This window comes from Microcaecilia unicolor, chromosome 4, assembly GCF_901765095.1.
Source record: "Microcaecilia unicolor chromosome 4, aMicUni1.1, whole genome shotgun sequence".
Lineage (NCBI taxonomy): Eukaryota > Metazoa > Chordata > Amphibia > Gymnophiona > Siphonopidae > Microcaecilia > Microcaecilia unicolor.
In genome coordinates this window covers 19,669,359-19,685,019 of record NC_044034.1, presented here as the reverse complement: position 1 = coordinate 19,685,019, position 15,661 = coordinate 19,669,359, and positions in this window count along the sequence as shown.

The window sequence follows — 15,661 nt, the reverse complement described above, 5'->3', positions numbered from 1 at the left end:
GTAAGGTTCCTAGGCTATATATGTTGGAATGTAATTGTATTTTACATGCATTGCCTGTCACCTATTATTTCTCTGTGATTACTCTGTGACCTCTGATGTGAATTACTTAGAGAGGTCACACTGCTATGCAACTTCCTGTGGGGGTTAGACACTGCAGACACAGCACATGCAGCACATGGAGCACATGGAGCTCATGATCTCTCCTAACCTGAGAGGATCTATGGTGGTGTGAGCATCCATTACCATCTAAGCACATGGAAGGAGCTGATAATACAAATGTATAGTAATATGTATATATAAGCCTGTCTGATTATAATCTAACTACAAACTGTGAGTAAACAGATGTTTTGTTACTTCAACTTTAAAGTGACTCAGCAGTGAATTATTCAGGGGTGAATGAGAGAGAGATGAAGAAAGAAATTAACATTTCTAAAGCTGAAGCTGTGTGTACTAAAATCTGCTAATTATTTACTACAAATAATCCAACAAAAGGGTTATGGGCCCAGGCCCAGGAATTGAAAAAGAAGAGAAATATTACCAGGCAGTAAAAAAGGCCACATTTTTCTCTTAAGTTTTAAAGGAAAGATTCAGTCTGTCTCTCTCTCCCCCCACACAGCAGACAGAAGGCTAAGAAAATGGCTGAGGGAAGAAATTCACCATTTTTCTATTCTCTCAAGGTGCCTAAATTAACTGAGTTTAATTATCGGCAGTGGGAACTAAGATTCATATGTCTCCTTCGAGCAAAAAGATTAAATATATGCTTAGACCAAGACAGAACAGATGAAAATATGGCTGAATGGGACAATGCAAACTATTATGTGAAGTGCATGCTTTTGGAAGCTCTCTCAGAGAAACAAGCCATATTAGTGGAGGGAAAAGATACACCAAAGGACATTTTATATAAACTGAGAACTATGTATGCAACTACATATGCAAAGCAGCAACCAATTTGGCTGGCAGAGTTGAATGAAACCAAATTAAGGGATAAAAGTAAATGTAATGATCACATTATGCATCTTATGTCTTCATTTCAAAAGCTAGAACTTTCTGGAATTCCCATGTGTGATGCATTGAAAAGAGCATTTCTTTTTACCTCACTATCAAAGAAGTTTGATGTTTTTAGGTCTGTAAATGAGGCCATTGAAGGGCAATCTTTTGAACAGGCAACATCAAAACTAAGGCAGGAATGCATAATAAATGATTCTGAGGAGATGTGTTCTCAAAGCAAGTCAGAGAGAAATGAAACAAATTTCTTGGCAAAGAACAGAGGAAGGCGGAGCTATGGGAAAACTCCACCCAAGGGCAAGCTGATTTGCTACTCATGTGGAAAGGAGGGACATGTATCTAAATGGTGTAAGGAAACACAAAACACTCCCTCTAGCTCACCTAAGCCAATGGAACTAAAGAATTTTCAAACCAGGAAATGTATGAAGGACAAAGATAAACACAAGGGCTTTCTAATGGCAGAAAAATCTTTGACTATGGTAAATAATAATTCAAATGAAAGTACTTGGATTTTGGATTCAGGGAGCACATGCCATTTAACCAATTGTAAGGATTTCTTTCAGGAAATGTGTCCAGAGGAAGGTATTCTTAAAACTGCAAACGCAGGGACTGCTAAGATCCAAGCAAAAGGTATTGGATTCTTAAAATGCAAAGTGTCTAATGAAGTTAAAGAAATTCCTGTAAGTGATGTCTTGTATATTCCCCAAGCAGTTTGCAATATGCTTAGTGTATCTACATTAGATAAGAAGGGATTTGTGATTCATTTTGAAAACAGTAAGTGCACAATCTCTAAAAATGATGAAGTGTATGCTGAAGCTTTTATGCATAATGATGTTTATAAACTGAGCATTTCAGGTGAAGCCTCACATATGGCGCAAGTAAGGAAGAATGATGGTAAATGTAGTCTGGAAATCTGGCATCGCCGCCTGGGACATCGTGATTCTAAGGTGATCCAGGATCTTTACAGTAAGCAACTGGCCACCGGCATTCAGATAAGTGCAAATGCTGGTAAAATGGAGAAATGCATAGACTGTGTTACTCAAAAAGGTGTGAGACCCTCATTTCCTGCATACACAGGAAATAGGAGTAATAAAATACTGGACTTAATACACAGTGACTTATGTGGACCGTTTAATATCCCATCATTGGGAAATAACAGATTTGTGCTAATATTCTTGGATGATTTCTCTAGATATTGTGTGGCCTATTTGCTGAAAGAAAAAAAAAAGTCAAGTCACAGACATGCTGAAGAAATACGTAGCCATGGTGAGCAACAAATTTGAAAGAAAACCAAAGGTTCTTCAGACCGACAATGGTGGTGAGTTCACTTCACAAAGCATGCGCACATTTCTAGAACAAGAAGGCATTCAACATATCACAACAGTAGCTTACACACCAGAGCAAAATTCTGTTGCAGAGAGAAAATTTAGGTCACTTGTGGAAATGACCAGATGTATGCTGTCAGATAGCAATCTCCCTAAAAGACTATGGGGGGAAGCCATTCTCACAGCAGTGTACCTACAAAACAGAATGCCAACTAAAGGCGCTGAGCGCACACCACATGAGACATGGCATGGTAGGAAGCCAAACCTGTCACACATAAGAACATTTGGAAGTACAGCATATGCTCATATACCAAAGCAAAGAAGGCATAAGCTGGATTCCACAACAGAAAGGGGCATTTTAGTTGGCTATGCTCCAGGACACAAAGGATATAGAATTTTGAATCTGAAAACTGGCATTGTTGGCATAAGACATGTTACATATTTTGATGAAAACAAAAGGGTTGATAAAGGCTGGATTATCCCAGATGAGCCTTATCATCCAGAATATGAAACTAGAACCATAATAGACATGCCAGTGTATATAAATGCCATACCAAGGCAGATGTCTGAAAGCAACTCATCTGTATCTAACGAGGAACAGGCAGAGGAAACAGACACAGAAAGGATCATTGAAGAAGACAGTACAGTTGGAGAAGGGGAATCAATTGGAGAAGAACTCTCAGATTTAGAGGATGCAGAAAGGTCAGACCAACCTGTTGTCAGACGCTCATCCAGGGAAAACAAAGGTGTTCCACCCCCAAGACTGTCTTACCTAACAAAGTCAGCAGAAGCTCAAGAGCCCTTAACATGGGATGAGATTGAGAAAATGCCAGCAGAAGAAGCTGCTGAATGGCATAAAGCTGCACAAGAAGAAATTGATGCATTGGATAAAAATAATACTTGGATTCTTACAAAATTACCTCCTGGCAAGAAAGCTATAGGATGCAAATGGGTATTCAAGTTAAAAAGGAATGCACAAGGAAAAGTGGAAAGGTATAAAGCCAGATTAGTGGCAAAGGGATATCTTCAAAAATATGGAGAAGATTTTGATGAAGTGTTTGCACCTGTAGTGAAACACACGACAATAAGAACACTTCTGAGCATTGCAGTCTCAAAAGGCATGCAAGTCAAACACATTGATGTGAAAACAGCGTTTCTTCACGGAGATATAACTGAAGACTTGTACATGGAACAGCCAACAGGTTTCATAAATACAAAACAAAGACAGCTAGTGTGTAAATTAAACAAAGGTCTTTATGGATTAAAGCAAAGTGCAAAATGTTGGAATGAAAAATTGCATGAAATATTGACAAATTTAGGATTTAAGCAAGGTGAAGCAGATAAATGCTTGTACACTAGGTGCACAAATGGACAATATGCATACATTTTAGCTTTTGTTGATGATCTGCTCATTGCAAGCAAAAGTGAGCAAGAGTACAAGGACATTGTAAAATATTTAAACCACAATGTTGAGATAAAAGAACTGGGTAATGTGTCATACTATCTTGGTATAGAAATTGAGAAACAAAATGATGGTTCTTATCTTCTAAGCCAGAAGCAGAAAATAAATGAGCTTATTGAAAGTTTAGGTATGCAAGATGCCCAAGTTGTAAGCACTCCCATGATCACTGATTTTCTGAAGGATGAAACAGTAAGAGAACCTTTACCAGATAACATCCAATATAGATCAGCCATAGGTAAGCTTTTATATCTAGCTACCACATACAGGGCTGATATAGCAAATGCAGTAGGAATTTTGAGCAGAAGGGTCAGCTCACCTACCAAATCAGATTGGACTGCAGTTAAAAGGATGGTAAGGTATTTAAAGGGTACCATTGATTGTAAATTAAAGGTTTCAGCCAATAGTAATCCAAAACTAATATGTTACTGTGATTCAGATTGGGCAGGGGATCATTCTGATTATAAATCCACAAGTGGATATGTGTTTATGTATGGAAATGTACAAATTTCATGGGCCAGTCATAAACAAAGTATTGTGAGTCTGTCTTCTACAGAAGCTGAATATGTGGCTGTATCGGAAGCGTGCAGAGAACTGATGTGGATTGAAAAACTTTTGCTGGATTTTGGAATAGCTGAACAGAGACCAATCCAGATAATGGAAGATAATCAGAGCTGCATCCGACTGTCACAGAATGACAAGGTTCAGTCACGCACCAAGCACATCGCAACGAAATACCACAACGTGCGAGAGTTGGCGAAAGAAGGGGTCATCAGTCTACACTATTGTCACACCAGTGAGATGACAGCTGACATCATGACCAAACCGTTACCCAGAGAACATTTTGTGAATCTGCGTATAAAGCTTGGACTTTGTATGAATAAATAATTGCATGACAGTTATGCATGAGAAGGGGTTTGTTGGAATGTAATTGTATTTTACATGCATTGCCTGTCACCTATTATTTCTCTGTGATTACTCTGTGACCTCTGATGTGAATTACTTAGAGAGGTCACACTGCTATGCAACTTCCTGTGGGGGTTAGACACTGCAGACACAGCACATGCAGCACATGGAGCACATGGAGCTCATGATCTCTCCTAACCTGAGAGGATCTATGGTGGTGTGAGCATCCATTACCATCTAAGCACATGGAAGGAGCTGATAATACAAATGTATAGTAATATGTATATATAAGCCTGTCTGATTATAATCTAACTACAAACTGTGAGTAAACAGATGTTTTGTTACTTCAACTTTAAAGTGACTCAGCAGTGAATTATTCAGGGGTGAATGAGAGAGAGATGAAGAAAGAAATTAACATTTCTAAAGCTGAAGCTGTGTGTACTAAAATCTGCTAATTATTTACTACAAATAATCCAACAATATAGTGTCCCAGAATGGTGTCTCAGCAGATCTGGAGAAAGTCAAAACTGTGCAGGAGTGGAAGGTTCTGAAGACTAAAACGGAGATGAGAAGTTTCCTGGGTCTGGCCAGTTTTTACAGACGCTTTGTGAAGGATTTCGCCAAAATTGCATCACCATTACATGCTCTGACGGGGAAAACTGTTCCTGAAAGTTCGACCTTAATGTGGAATGAGGAGTGTCAGAGAGCTTTTGACACTCTGAAGGAGAGGCTCATTTCGGCTCCTATCCTGGGATATCCTGTCTTCACAGAGGCATTTATTCTTACAACAGATGCAAGCTACCGTGGTCTCGGAGCCGTCCTGAGTCAAATACAAGATGGTGAAGAGAAAGTCATTGCTTTCGCAAGCCGAGGGCTGAGGAAGTTGGAGCGGAACGCTAACAACTACTCTGCCTTCAAATTAGAACTGCTGGCTCTGAAATGGGCGGCGACAGAGAAATTTAGGGAATACTTGATATACCGGAAATTTATACTGAGGACAGATCACAATCCCCTCAAGTATCTTGACTCTGCAAGAATTCAGACAGTAGAGCAAAGGTGGTTGGCTCAACTTGCAGATCTAGACTTTGAGGTCGACTATAAGCCAGGTCGTTGCAATCAAGTGGCTGATGCATTGTCTAGATTACCCGAGGAAGAAGAGCCAGAGTTGGAGGGAGGTGATATAGAAAAGGATTTCTTCGGTTTTGCCTGTAAAATGATTTAGGTGAGAGAGAAAGGAAAGAAGTTTCACTCACCGAAGAACTGTCTGGGAATATTATTGGAATGCCCAAATGAAAGAATAAAGAAAGCTCAGAGAGAAGATGAAACAGTCAGTGTAGTAATGGGTTGGAAAGAGCATCAATACTCTCCTTCTCAGGAAGATTTGACTTTGCCCAGGGTGAAGCAGCTTTGGAAACATCGAGATTGTCTGGTGATAAAAGATGGAATGCTTTTTAGAGGGTACGAAGACTGTAGATCGGGAGAGGATATTCTGCAGATCGTGGTACCAGACTTGTTGAAGAAGGAAATATTGGAAAACTTCCATAACAATATGGGACACTACGCATTGGAGACCACGTTTAAGAACCTAAGAAAGAGACACTTCTGGGTGAACATGCGGGCAGACGTGGCTGAGTGGATTAAAGAGTGCAGAAGATGCTGTTTGGCGAGAGAATTATTCCCCAAGGAGAGATGTGAAATGGGATGTTTCAATGTGATAAAACCCCAGGAGGTGCTAGCTGTAGACTATACCATGTTGGAAAGGGACAGACGAGGATTTGAAAGCGTGCTCGTCATGACAGATCTATTTTCCCAGTTTGCGGTAGCAGTGGCCACACGCAATCAGACAGCCAGAACCACAGCGGAAGCCTTGATTTCTAGATGGTTCGCTGTATATGGAGTACCTGAAAAACTGCACTCAGATCAGGGGCCAGCATTTGAATCCGGAGTCATAAAGGAGATTTGCAAATGGTATGGGATTAAGAAGACGAGGACCACTCCATACCATCCCCAGGGAAATGGACGGTGCGAGAGATTTAACAGGACCCTGCATCAGATTTTGAGTACCTTCCCGGAAGAGAAGAAGAAGAATTGGTCCAAGTTTTTGCCTGAAGTAGTCCAGATTTACAACAGTTCTGTGCACAGTTCCACTGAGTATACGCCAGCTGAATTGTTTCTGGGAAGAGATTCGTTGCTTCCTTTTGAGTCCCTGGTACAGGAAAAGGAGGATCATGAAGACTGGGGAAATATTGAACATCTGGAAGATTGGGTACAGCAACATAAAGAAAAGTTGAAGTTTGCACAGGAACAGGCTCAAAAGTGTGCGGAACGTCAGAATTTAAAAATGAAGGAGCAATATGACAAGAAGGCAGGAGCAGAGCTGTTGGTGGAGGGAAGTTGGGTCTTGCTGAAGCGGCAGAGATTTCCGGGCAGACACAAAATTCAGGATTTGTGGGAGGCCTGCCCCTATAAGGTAATAGAAGTTTTTGGGAAATTTGGAAATGTAGTTAAGATCGCAAATGAAACCTATGGAGAGAAAATAGTTCATAGAGATTCTCTGAAGAAATATATTTTTGAGGTGAAAGGATCTGAGGTTGAACAAATTCAGGAGAAATTGATTGTGACTAAAGAGAAGAGTAATGTTGAGAAAAATTCTAGAAAAGAAAAACAAAAAGGTTATGTAATAATTACAGAATTTGTGGTTAACCCAAGTACTAATCCCTCTGTCACAGATAATGAGAAAATGGAGAATGTAAGAAGTTCCGCAAGAAGTAATAAGGGTGTGTGTTCCCAATATCTGCAAGAAAATTTTATTCTGGGGTAATGTCACCAGGGTTGGATGTGAGTGTGCTTGAATGAAGTAATTGGGGATTGGTTGGTGGTGAAGGAAAAGTCTTTGATGGAGTATGTTTGCGGTATAAGGTGGTATAGTGGTTAGAAGAGGGGGGGAAGTAGAATAATATTGGGGACAATATTTGGTTTTTGTCCGGGTGAATGTAACAGGGGGGTTAGGTTTAGAGAAAGATAAATTAATACTTACCTGGGTTTTTGGAGGGTTCAGGAGCGCTGTAGGGGCTGGTGGCGATTTTTTGGGGGCGTCCGTCTGTTGGGGAGTGGGGCTCTGGCTTGAGGAGATCGCCGGATGGGGAAGCAGCGACGAGTTTTTTTCACGGGGCGATTGGTGGGCCCGTGCGTGCGAGGGGAGCGCTGCCGGAGGCACTCCCGGTGGACTTCGGGCCCATTTGGGCCGGTGGCAGGGTCAAGGAGCCGGCGTTGGGTTAAGCCGGGCAGCAACTTGGTTTTTGGCTCCCGGGGACGGGTGGGCGCGTCCCCGGGAGTGAAGAGGAGAGCCGGAGTGGTGGACAGTGTCGGGGAGGCCGGAGGAGCGCTGCAGGAGGCAGCGCGGAAGTTTTCCGGTCTCCCGGGACGCGTGTGCGGCGCTGGGGGGAAGCGCCGGAGTTGTTTTTTTTGAAATAAAGATGGCCGGCGATTCGTGAGACGTCGGCGCGAGTGTGCATGAGGCGGCGCGCCTCATGCACATATCGGCGGCGCGCATTTTTACATTTAGGCCGAAGCCGGGGCCTAAATTTTGGGCCGGTTCCGGTTGTTTTTTTATTTTTACTCCGTTTCGGCTCCAGGACGTCCGGGACCGGATCCAGGGGAAGTCTACAGGTGTGGGGAAAATCTACAATCAGGTAAGGGGGTTTTTAACCCAAAATTTTAATTTATTTATTTTTAAATTGTGTAAATTCGGTTTTTTATTTTTTAAAAATCAGGGTTTTGTTTAATTTAAATTCTGTTTTTGGATTTGGGGTTAGGGAATTTTTTAGGATTTTTGTAGTACTTTAGTTTTCTAATTTTTGTATTTTAAATAGGAGTTTTTGACAGGAGTGGGTTTTATAGGGTTAGGAAAGGGTTAATTTTTTTAATTCGATAGGGTAGGTCCGGGAGGGGAGTTGGAAATTTTTGGGATGGTTTTTGGGCGGATTTAGGGATTTTGGAGGGGTTTAGAACAGTTTATTTGAGGGCGGACATTGGAATTTGGGATTTTTAAAATTGAAAAACAGGGATAGATAGAGAATGGGGGATTTAATTTTTGGGCCAAATTTTAAGGGTTTTGGGTAAACTGTAGGGGGGCTAGGATTTTTGGAAATATTTTTACATTGAAGTCTATGGGATTTTTTTATTCAAAATGGTGCTGGAGCAGTGCTGGTCAACATTCCGCAGGTCAGCTTGGCCAGTTTAGAATTTTAAAAAGAGATGGTGATTGGCTGAGCTGACTGCGGAATGGCAAGCCAGTGCTGGTCTCCTTGGCAACGGGGTTTGGGCAGTTGGTCAGAATGTGTTTGGGAGTCAAGGTGAGAGGAGGTGTGGTGTGTGTTGGGAGTGTGAGAGAGGGGTTTGAGGGAAGGAAGAGGTAGAGGTTTGAGAAAAATTTGGGAAAGTATTGAAAAATAGGATATTGGTTAGAGTATAGGCTGTGTAGATTATAGGTTAGAGTTAATATTCATTTTTATGGGGATTTGGGAATTTGTGGTATTTTTAGAAAGTTGTGGGGTTTGGAATAGTGTATAAAGTATATGGGAAGTTGGGTATAGTGAATAGTCTGAATTAATATTAGAATCTAGTAGAGTTAACTGAGTTTAAAGGTTAAGTTAATAGAGGGGGGATAGGTATAGGGGTATAGTATATAATGTTAAGTTTATAATTAAGAGTATAGTATTGGAATGAGAGGTATGTTTGCATGAAGACTACCAAACATATTTGATAGTAAAGTTAGATAAAATAAAAGTTTAATTAGAGAGTATAAGTTTATAGGATAGGGAATTGTTTAATTATTTTGATTTTATTAGCTAGATGGCCACAGTATAAAATTGTGACAGACATTAGGTATCCTGGTACCTGGTCAGCGAAGGGAGGGTATTGCTTCCATTTATTTTATTATAGAGTGAGGTTTAGGAGGAAGAGCCGTCACCCGCAAAGAATTCTGGAACAGCTGACACTGCATTTACAAGGGCCCCAACGCAAGCAAGGTTCACCGGCGCATTGGAGAAAGAGGAACAGCCTACAGCTAAGTGACTGTACAGGGAATTCTGTGACTGTGGGTAAAGGGAAAACAGTGGGGTTAGGTACCCTGAGACAGAAGAGAAAACAAATCAAATAAAATACTTACCTGTACCTGGAAAAGTTGGGTGTAGACTCTGTAAAACAGGAAAGTGAACACAAAGAATCACATTCTAGGAAAGCACTTTTTAATACCTAACAATATTAGGAAAGGTTAAGAGAATAAAGAGGAAAAGAAAACAAAATACTTATCTGATATATAATCTGGTGCAGCGCTGAAACTCCATCTGAAAGAAAAAGAAAAGGAATGTATGGTAAATTTGGGGGTTTTAAGAAATATTCATTATTTTTATTGAACTATTTTTACTATTATGTTGAAAAGTTTTTGAATAAATGTTTGATTACATAAAAAACCATCTGATCGCTATCTGATTTTGGGAGTTTGGGCAGGTCCTTGAATTTTAGTTTATTTTCCTCTCCTGGTCTACGAGATCAGGAGACGAGGTTAGTGATTGTACTCATCCTCTGACCTTGGTGATTGGGATCTCAATTTGGTGGTCACGACTACAATCATCTGGCTGTTGAGATTTTTACTTATTACAGCATACCCAAGGCTGAGGGGCTTGGGTACACTATTTACTTTGGACTTTTCCGAATTGAGGCCTTATCAGCCGCTGCTGTGAAGCTGCAAAACCATACTTCCTGCTTCAGATATCTGAAGTCTGCTACCTGTATGTCGTTTAACAAAGCTTGAATAAACCATACTTCATACTGATCATTGTAACATTGATGATTGGGGACTTACGGTTCTAGAGTTTTCATTTATTTCACTTTTGTCATTCTCATTGCCTTGCTAGCAACAGTTTTGTTGATAAAAAGAGGATTTACATTTTATATTACTCCAACATTTGTGAGAGAACTGCTATAACATTTTAACCCTCTCATGTCTGTTTTGAGTTGGGTCCTGGTCCCGATGATAACACCGCCTGGAGTCCTTACATCAGGTTTCGTATATTGTGTGAACCTTTACTTGATAGTTGGACAACGGGCCCTGGGACTCTTACTTTAGAAACAATCGACCTCTATGGGATTGGTCTACTTAAACTCGAACAGGGAAGCATACCATTACCTAGACCTAACACTGGAGAATTGGTACACTTTTGGCTGATCTCATATAAGATACTAGATAGAGATTGGCATCCTTGGTTCTTCTATAGGCAAAGGGGAGATAGTTTTGAGCTGTTTGAAATTGTTCACACATGAACCCATTGGGGGGGGGGGCATCCCTTTACCGCTTCCATTCTGACTGTTTTTCATTTTCTGTTGTTAGTCAGTAGTGCTTTTCGGTCCACAGATCCTGAACTTATTGAGCTCGGAAAGGTCCAAGCAGGAGACTGGGTCCTAATCAAGGTCATCAAGAGGGAAAATTGGGCTTCACCCCACTGGGAAGGTCCATACCAAGTATTCCTGAGTACCCCCACAGCTGTAAAAATATCGCACTGCAAGAAGGTAGCAGAACCAGGAGCTGAGATTAGGCAACCAGAGTAAACCAATTTCTCGCAAGGGTAAGCCTGGTTGCAAAGGGGAGGTGCTTCAGTAGGAACCCTCGTCTCAAACCCGGTGAAGAAAACAACAACCCAAGCAAGAATTTAGGGTCAAAATGGAGGCTTTAATATCTGATCCAGACAACCCACGTGAACAATTGACTGAGACAACAGTTTGGAGTCCCTTCGGATGACTGGAAAGGAGGAGAGCAATTAGGACCTTGACTGACAGGCAGAGGACAGTCAGGTTAGTCCTAGGAGCAATCTGTGGTATAGCCCTTATCCTCCTGCTCCAGGTCATAGACGCAGTGAAAAGGACATCAAATCCTGGAGACCAGAAAAGGAATAATTCCCAGGACCACTTCAATCGAATGAAGGAAGAATTCATTTGGGAAAGACGCCGAGTTGGTGCAGCTTGAGCACTACTCAGAGTAACTGAACCCACAGAATGGGCACGTATGGGGCTTCCTGAACCCCCTAAGAACATTACCTTTTATGAGGGTCAGACCAATACAGTGGAAATAGATTTTTCTGAACTAACTCACTGCAGAGGACGAGAGGCAGCTGCGAGACTTACATGGTCTGACAAGTATGTATGCTTCCTACCCACAAATACTCCCGGAACCTGTCAATGCACTATGTGGGACCTAGCTATTTGGAGCATGAGCTCCACACCTTGGGGGTATTACCTCCTAAAAAACACAAGATGATACTGAGATCCAAAACAGATTTTCCATCATAAAAAAGCAGTGTCCGAATGTACTGATGAGACAAAACTGCAATAAACTACTAATTACTTTACAAACACCCCGGAAGGCAGATGAACGTTTATATGCTGTGGGAGCATATGTCTCCTGGACTGATCCTATTGGACACTTCTTTATCCAAATATTGGAGAGAAATATTTCTCGAGAGAACTTTGAACTTTCCCTGCCTAAAATGATCAGATTTGAAAATCTGACCATTGAAGAAAAACTGGAACTTGAAACAGGTTACCAGGAAAAGAACGAATGGATGGCATGGTTAATCTATACTATTGGGAAAATAAAAGTCTGACTGTGTGGTGTGTGCTAAGGCGAGACCTTCCTTGAGGACCATACCCTCCAGATTGAGTCTTGATGATCCTGAGGGATTGCAGTGTATGGTCCAGCTAAATAACAGCAGTTATCGACCCAGTAGGACCTAACTTATAATGTCACACCTCTTTCCCCTCACTAAAGGAAGAATTAGACCACCAACGGTAACATCATATCTAGGTAACTACACTTGCTTTTCTATAAAAGGATGAGGCAAGCGACAGAATCTGAAGCCAGTACCAGACTCATATTGCGATCATTGAATGACCTTGATGGGAAAACAGAACCCTAAATACCATCTTGATTGGTTCCAGAATCAAGACCAAGGAAGAGCTGACGTCTGGTGGATGTGTGGGGAACTCCATCTTAGACCCCATCTCCCACAAATGTGGCACGGGGAGTGTGCATTAATACAAGTTGTTATGCCGTTTTATATGCTGCCCACAGGAACACTGGAACTGCCGAAATCAGTTCCACACAGAATGAAGAGGGCAGTGACACCTGGTGGATCATTCGACCCACATGTTTATGTGGATGACATTGGGGTGGGGTACCCAATGAGTTTAAGGCAAGGAACCAGGTTACTGCTGGGTTTAAATCCTTCCTCTTCTGGTGGGTAACAATTAATAAAAATGTGGATTGGATCAACTACATCTAATACAACCAACAGAGGTTTGTTAACTACACTCGAGATGCTGTAAAAGGAATTACTGAGCAGCTGGATGCCACTTCAATGATGGCATGGCAGAATCGACTGGCACTGGACATGTTACTGGCGGAAAAAGGCAGTCTGCCAGATGTTTGGAGAGTTTTGTTGTACCTATATCCCGAACAATACAGCTCCTGATGGGAGTATTACCAAGGCATTGGCTGGACTGACAGCCTTATCAAGAGAATTTGTGGAGAATTCAGGCTTTAATGACCCATTTACCAAATGGACGGAAGACTGGTTTGGAAGGTGGAGCAGCCTGATTACTTCAGTATTGACCTCTGTTGCTGTGGCTGCAGCTATATTGATAATATGCGGATGCTGTTGCATTCCATGTATTTGCGGCCTACTCCAGAGACTATTTGATGCGACCCTAACTAAGACTATGTACCAGCATGAAGAGCCTGATGATGAGGACAATAGCCAGGCTTCCTCTAGAGACTACATAGCCTCCATTGGTATATAACCATCTCCAGGGCCGCCGAGAGCCAGAGCTGGGCCCGGGACAAGGCCGCCCCCGGGCCCCACCCACCCACCCCACCCGAGGTCATCGTCGCCGCCGGGCCCCCCCTACACCCGCTACCGGGCCCTGAACTAACGTTACGTCAGGCGAGGGCGGGACACGGAAGGAAGGAGTGGCCTGCCCTGCTGCTGCTTGCCGTGAAGGTGGTGAAAGGAAAGAAAGGAGGCGTTTAAGGTTAGTTAGTTCGGCAGTGATGGCGGGCGGGCCTGACTACGGTGGCGCCGGGCCCCCCCTGTCCCCCCCTCTCGGCGGCCCTGACCATCTCAAGACTACATGAATTTCCAGGACTAAAAGAAAGAGTCTTGGAGAGGAATCTATCTTAGAGACTTGAGTAAACATGTGTAACAATGATAAAAAGGAGAGAAATGTAGAAAATTATTTTGTTAACATAGGGTTAATCATTCTTACAAGAGGAGCAGTTCAGCTCTTGGGTATTAGAAGGAGAGCTGAATGTTCTAGATATGCTTTTAGCCAGCTAGCTTACTAACCTGTTAGTACTGTAACATTTTGAGACACACAGGCATTCTGTGAAACTGTAGAAAAAGGTTTATAAGAGCGGGGGGGGAGGGGGGGGTGTTGAAGTCAGCTGATGCTGGATTTCTCTCCTTGCTGAAAGTAATAAAATGCTTTAAATCTGACTTGATCTCTTGGGATTCATGAGTGTATTAATTTTTTTTTAATTTAAAGAAGTATTTATTGAATAATAAGAGAATTTCCAAAAACAGAAACACTGAGAAATAGAGCATCATAAACAAATATGACAGGATATCCCTATAATAACACATTCCCCCCCCCCAACAAAAAAAACTCCCTCTCCCTCTCATCCCTTCCAATCCCCACATCTTAAAAGGTCCAGTGACTGATAAAAGGCTCCCAAATTTTCTCCCACTTAGTGAAAGTGTGATGACTGATAGCCCACAATCTTTCCATTTCACAAATATATCACAGCTTATTCAACCATGATATCAAAGAAGGAACTTTCGAAGACTTCCAATGAGCAGCCAGCGTAACTCTAGCAGCTGACATAACATGGCGGACCAAAATTCCCTGAGATGTAGTTAGACCTGGAGGAGTACCAGGGAACAAGAAAAATTCCGGTGACCACTTAATAGATTTTGAAAACCATTTCTGGAGTCTACCTTGAATTGCTTTCCAAAATTAATTAAATTCTTTTAACAGTATCTGAAAAGTAAAAAGAAGGAAAGGGGTTAGAAAGAGGGTAAAATTTGAGTAGACAAGAGCGCAGGAAAGAAAAAAAGAAAGAAAGATAGGAAAGAGCTAAAACGGAAAGATTAATATGTCAGGGGCAAGTGCACTGAGGGAATGGATGGAACGAGAGAGGAGAAAAGACAAATGGACAGCAGCTGCTTGAAGGAGAATTAACAGAAAGACAGGAAAGTGGAAAAGAGAAACTGGAACTAACATGGAAAAAAAATGACCAGACAACAAAGGTAGAAAATGCATTTTATTTTGAATTTATTAACTGAAATATGTTAGCTTGAGAAATGTGCATAGTGGATGTCATTTGTTGTGTTCAGTAGAAAAAGAAATACATTCCTGTTTTTATTTTTCCACTGTTGCAGTACATGGTGAGGTTCCAAGTTCAGTTTTTATCTACATATTTTTTTATTTCTAATTTGTGATCTCTTGTTCTGTATTTGGTGATGGTCTGTCAGTGTGATTGTAATGGTAGCTGGGAAGATTGGAGGGAAGGCAGGGAAGAGAGGGAATTTGGGGGGAGGGGAGGGGCTTTTTATTTTCTGCCCTGGGCCCCTAGCATATCTAACACTCACTGGCGTAGCAAGGGAGGGGCGGTCCGCCCCGGGTGTCAGCTGGGGGAGGGGTGCTCCCTGCCAGCTCCCCCCCTCGGCACATCGACACCCCCCCCTCCCCAGTGCCCCCCTCCTCCGTCCAACCAGCTTCCTACCTTTAAAAAAATATCGGCATCCGAAGCGAGGCGCAGCACCTCGCACCTGCACGTAAAAGAAATGTGCACCGTCTCATCGGGTCGTCCCTCGCTCTGTCTGTCCCGCCCTCCGCTGACGCAACTTCC